At 46.8% G+C, this 6,000-nt stretch overlaps 1 protein-coding gene across 1 annotated transcript in view; it reads left to right on the top strand.

Annotated features, from left to right (window-relative positions):
- Window positions 1-2,219: 2,219 nt before the first annotated feature.
- Window positions 2,220-6,000, top strand: part of efr3b (EFR3 homolog B) — a 91,498-nt gene continuing 87,717 nt past the window's right edge. Inside the window, exon 1 of the mRNA XM_033025091.1 lies at window positions 2,220-2,327. The gene's annotated coding sequence lies outside the window, so the exon portion shown is untranslated. The remainder of the gene's footprint in view (window positions 2,328-6,000) is intronic.

Here is a 6,000-nt window from a genome sequence, read left to right as displayed (position 1 = left end):
GGGACCTGAAACAAGAGGAGATGTGAGACACCAAAATAAAACAAGAATGCAAACTCTAATACTAAAAACCAATAAGAAACAGAAACTAGATTAAACGCGAGACCTGACACTCTATTCCCTATCTGTTCCTGTATTTGCCCAAATGCCTCTTAAACTGCTATTGTATTTCCTTCTACCACCCCCCATGGCAGCGCGTTCCAGACATCCAATACTCTGTGTAAAAAAAAAAAGTTGCTTCACATATTTCCGTTAAACTTCCTCTCTCTCAACTTTGCTATGCCTTCTGGTATTTGATATTTCCTGGGGGGGGGGGAAACTGATTGTCTACCTTATCTATGCCTCTAATATGTTTTTATAATAGTGGGTTGTGGATTTGGATGTCATTGTTGAGTAGCCTAGGTAAGTTACTCTGTCGCATTTTGTACGTAGAATGCATTACAGGTGGAGTAAATGCATGTTTCGAGTGGTTGATGGAGAATCAGTCCAGTGGACTGCTTTGTGGATGGTGTAGCCATAGTCAAAGAGTTGTACAGCATAGAAACAGACCATTTGTACCACCACGTCAATGCTGCCAATCATGTCTATTTATACTAACTCCACTTGCCTGCGTAAATTCCGTCTCCCGTATGGCCTGCTCAGATGTCTCTTAAATCTTATTACTGTTCCTGTCTCCATCACTTTCCCTGGCAACTCAATCCAGATGCAAACTACCTTTTGGGGTAAAATGTATCCCCTCTAATTCTCCCTCATCCACTAAACCTATGTTCTTTAGCTTTAGACATCCCTACTATGGGAAACGACCAGGAGTTTTTACCCTATCTATGTCTCTCAACATTTTATATATCTCTTTCATGCCACCTCTCAGCCTGTTTTGCTTCAGGGAAAACAAGTCCAGTTTGAGAGTTGTTGAAACTGCAATCATTCCAGACAAGCAGAGAATAGTTCATCTGAGGACACAACGTGCTGGAGTAACTCAGCGGGTCAGGCAGCATCTCTGAAGAATATGGATAAATGACGTTTTGGGTCGGGACCCTTCTTCAGACTTGAGTGTGTTTTTCCATCAACCACCCTAAACATACATTTCCTCCACCTGAAGAAGGGTCCCAACCCATAGGTCTCACCTATCTAAGTTCTCCAGAAAAGCTGCCTGACCTGCTGAGTTATACCAGCACTTTGTGTCCTTTTGTGTAAACTGACATCTGCAGTTCCTTGTTCGTACAATGGTCGATCTGATCCTGTCATGGTGGCGCAGCGGTAGAGTTGCTGCCTTACATGAATGCAGCACCAGAGACCCGGGTTCAATCCCGACTACAATAGACAATAGGTGCAGGAGTAGGCCATTCGGCCCTTTGAGCCAGCACCGCCATTCTATGTGATCATGGCTGATCATCCACATTCAGTACCCCGTTCCTGCCTTCTCACCATATCCCTGACTCCGCTATCTTTAAGAGCTCTATCTAACTCTTTTGAAAGCATCCAGAGAATTGGCCTCCACTGCCTTCTGAGGCAAAGAATTCCACAGGTGCTGTCTGTATGGAGTTTGTACGTTCTCCCCGTGACCTGCATGGGTTTTCTCCGAGATCTCACTTCTCCGAGATCCCACACTCCAAAGATGTACAGGTTTGTAGGTCAATTGGCTTGGTAAATGTAAACATAGAAACATAGAAAATAGGTGCAGGAGCAGGACATTCGGCCCTTCGAGCCTGCACCGCCATTCAATACGATCATGGTTGATCATCCAACTCAGTATCCTGTACCTGCCCTCTCTCCATACCCCCGATCCCTTTAGCCACAAGGGCCACATCTAACTCCCTCTTAAATATAGCCAATGAACTGGCCTCAACTACCTTCTGTGGCAGAGAATTCCAGGGATTCACCACTCTCTGTGTGAAAAAATTTTCCTCCTCTCGGTCCTAAAAGATTTCCCCCTTATCCTTAAACTGTGACCCCGTGTTCTGGACTTCTCCAACATCGGGAACAATCTTCCTGCATCTAGCCTGTCCAACCCCTTAAGAATTGTGTAAGTTTCTATAAGATCCCCCCTCAATCTTCTAAATTCTAGCTAGAAATTGTCCTTAGTGGGTGTAGGATAGTGTTATTGTGCGGGGATCGCTGGTTGGCCCGGACCCAATGGGCCGAAGGGCCTATTTCCGCGCTGTATCACTAAACTAAACCAGACTGCTTTTTTTTCTAAATAATGTTTTGCAACTCATTCACAGAATTTGGGCACCATTGGAAAATCCACATTACTACCTGTTGAACCAAGTGGCTTGTTGGACCGCTTCAAAGATAGTTAAAGAACTAGCGTCACATGGTGGTCATCCCAGGTAAGGGTGAATCACATAATAATTTATAATAATTACACAATTCTGCTAATTAAATTTGGAAATTAAAAAGCTCAGCTGCCATCGTAACATTTTAACAGCTCTCTCAGGTTTGGTTTTCTGGATTCAATCACTGAGAAATTAACCATTATGTTGTTGTACCCAGATGTACAAAGACTAAAATGAATGAGAGATGAGTTACTTTGAATACCAACCTCTGACCTGCTCTTGCATCCATTGTGTAATGTATGCAGGGGAATCGGAACAATGCTGACTTTTCTGAAATACTTTATTACAAACAAGACTGGGGCACAATGCTCCAGCTGTTCACCTCCAGTGCTAAACCAAAGCAAGCTTACTTGGTAACACTAGTAGTTTCTTCCACCCCTGATGGGAAAGGATGTCCCATGGGTGGGTTTAAACTAAACTAAATTAAACTAAACAGAGGGGGGGGGGGGTTAGAGTCAACAACGTGTAAGCATTTGCGTGCAGTTAACGGGAAAGACAGTGTAGGAATGGTTACGTTTAAACTAACGGCAGGGGGGTGGAAACTAATGCAAGGAGACAGAGGGCCATAAAAGGACAGAAGCAAAAGGTAGAAGGCTGATAATTTTTTAAAAAAACCTGAAAGCTCTGTGCCTTAATGCGAGGAGCGTTCGTAATAAGGTGGATGAATTAAAGTTAGTAGTTAAGGAATATGATATGGTTGGAATTACAGAGACATGGCTCCAGGGTGACCAGGGCTGGGAGCCAATCATGCAGGGGTAATCAATATCCAGGAAGGATAGACAGAAAGGAAGAGGAGGTGAGATGGCATTGCTGGTTAAAGAGGAGTTTAATGCAATAGCAAAGAGAGACATTAGCTTGCTGTAGAATCGGTATGGGTAGAACTGAGAAATAGTCAAGGGCAGAAAATGCTTGTTGGAGATGTATACACACCACCAAGGGAGGTTGGGGATAGCATCAAGTAGGAAATTAGGTTTGCATGTAACAAAGGTACAGCAGTTATCATGGGTGACTTTAATCTACATATAGATTGGGCCAGGCAAATTGGTAGCAGCGCTGAAGATGAGGATTCCCAGGAATGTATACAGGATGTTTTTTTGAACCAATATGTAGAAGAACAGACTAGAGGGCAGGCCATCCTAGACTAAGGAAGGGTTAGTTAGTGATCTTGTTGTGCAAGGCCCCCTGGGCAACTGCGACCATAATATGGTGGAATTCTACATTAGGATGGAGTGACACGGTTAATTCAGAGACTAGGGTCCAGAAATTAAAGAAAGGAGACTTTGAAGATATGAGACGGGAATTGACTAGGATAGACTAACAAATTATGCTTAAAGGCTTGACGGCAAAGATACGATGGCAAAGATTTAAAGACCGCATGGATGAACTCCAAAATTTGTGTATCCCTGTCTGGCGAAAAAATAAACTGGGGAATGTAGCTCAACTGTGGCTAACAAGGGAAATCAAGGATAGTGTTAAATCCAAGGAAAAGGCATATAAATTGCAGCAATTTAGAACAACAGAGGAGGACAAAGGGGTTAATTAAGAAGGGGAAAAAGAGCATAAAAGAAAGCATGCGGGGAACATATAAACAGACTCTAAAATCATCATCATCGCTGAAAAAATCAACGGGCACGGTGCCTGACAATGCTGTGTACGACAGTGATCGCAACTTCTACTGAAGTGTGGTTGGCCATTGGCTCGCTAGGAGCTCATCCGCCTTTGACAGGTCTTGTTTTTGGTCCTGCTGGGGGTCCACAGCCCCCTCCTCACCTGGCAAACCAGGTGGAGGAGACGGTTTAGTCGCCGATTATCTGACCATGTAGCAGGTAGCACAGAATTACATGGTACCAAAAGCTTCTTTAGATATGTAAAAAGGAAAAGATTAGTGAAGACAAATGTAGCTCCTTTACAATCAGAGACAGGCAAATTTATAATGGGGAAACAAATAAATGGCAGAACAGTTAAACAAGTACTTTGGTTCTGTCTTCACTAAGGAAGACAAACAAATTCCCAGAAATACTAGGGGACCGAGGATCTAGTGGGAGGGAGGAACTGAAGGGAATCTACATTAGTTAGGAAATGGTGTTAGGTAAATTGTTGGGACTGAAGGCAGATAAATCCTCAGGGCCTGATGGTCTGCATCCCAGAGTACTCAAGGAGGTGGCCCTAGAAATCGTGGATGCATTGGCGATCATTTTGCAATGTTCTCTCGACTCTGAATCAGTTCCTGTGGACTGAAGGGTAGCTAATGTAACTCAATTTTTTAAGAAAGGAAGAGAGAAAACAGGGAATTTTACTTCGGAGTCACGTGAGTGACTACGTGAAGAAGCCCGTTCAGCCGCACGTGCGTCATTACGTCAGACGTATTGGTGCAGGCGACCGGTTAGGGAGCAGGAGCTCCTCCAACGCGGTAAGTTTAAACGGCAGGTAAGCTTGTTTCTTACCTCTTTTATTCCTTGCAGGGACCTCTTGTTCCAGAGGCTTCCTGCCGGAGGATTTGCGAGGCCCGACGAGGGAATCAGCTATGGGCTGTGGGGAAACCCCGGTTCTTGCCGCCAAGAGCGGGTAGCTGGAGTATGTCGGGTGTCATGGAAGACGGTCGCTGACGGGGGATCAGTGGCGTCCAGGCGCTCTGGGTGCCGGGAGGGTTCCCTCCGATAGGCACATAGATGCTGGGGTTCCCAGGAAGGGGACCTCCAGTAGGCCGGGTGCCGTGAGGGGGTTTTCCCTTCGACAATAAAGATTTACGCGGGGGTGTCCCGAGGAAGGGGACTTCCAGTAGGCCGGGAGGGCTTCCCCCCCGATATGAATATGAATACTGGGGTTTCCCGGGGAGGGGACCTCCAGTAGACCAGGAGTCGGGAGGGCTTTTCCCTCTGATATGAATGATAATCCTGGGGTTCCCGTGGAGGGGACCTCCAGTAGACCGGGAGTCGAGGGGGGGGGGGGGGGGGAGTTTCCCCCGATATAAATATATATGCCGGGTGTCGGGAGGGTTCCCTCCGATAGGCACATAGACGCTGGGGTTCCCAGGGAGGGGACCTCCAGTAGGCCGGGTGCCGTGAATGGGTTTTCCCTCCGATAATAAAGATTTACGCGGGGGTGTCCCGAGGAAGGGGACTTCCAGTAGGCCGGGAGGGCATCCCCCTTGATATGAGTATGAATACTGGGGTTTCCCGGGGAGGGGACCTCCAGTAGACCAGGAGTCTGGAAGGCTTTTCCCTCTGATATGAATGATAATCCTGGAGTTCACGTGGAGGGGACCTCCAGTAGACCGGGAGTCGGGGGGGGGGGGGGGGGGGAAGGTTTCCCCCGATATAAATATATATGCCGGGTGTCGGGAGGATTTCCCCCGATATACATATAGAGGCTGGGGTTCCCGGGTAGGGGAATCCAGTGATTATGCGGCTTTCAGACCGCAGGGGTCCCCAGGTAAGGGGTTAAACGGACCGGAACGGTCAGCCCTGGTGCCGGTAGGAGTTTTCCCTCACTTAATATATATATATAAGGGTGCTGGGATTCACGGGGGAGGGGAAATCCACCAGCAATGCGGTGCCCAGACCGAAGAGGTCCCCAAGATATGGGATAAACCGACCCAAGTGGTCAGTGCTGGTGCCGGGAGGGTTCCCTTCCGGTAAAATGGAAAATGTGGAGATTGACCAGGATG

This window comes from Amblyraja radiata, chromosome 8 (genome assembly GCF_010909765.2).
Source record: "Amblyraja radiata isolate CabotCenter1 chromosome 8, sAmbRad1.1.pri, whole genome shotgun sequence".
In the NCBI taxonomy this organism is placed as follows: domain Eukaryota; kingdom Metazoa; phylum Chordata; class Chondrichthyes; order Rajiformes; family Rajidae; genus Amblyraja; species Amblyraja radiata.
Note: the sequence above shows the minus strand (reverse complement) of the source record. Positions and strands in the feature narration are given on the sequence as shown.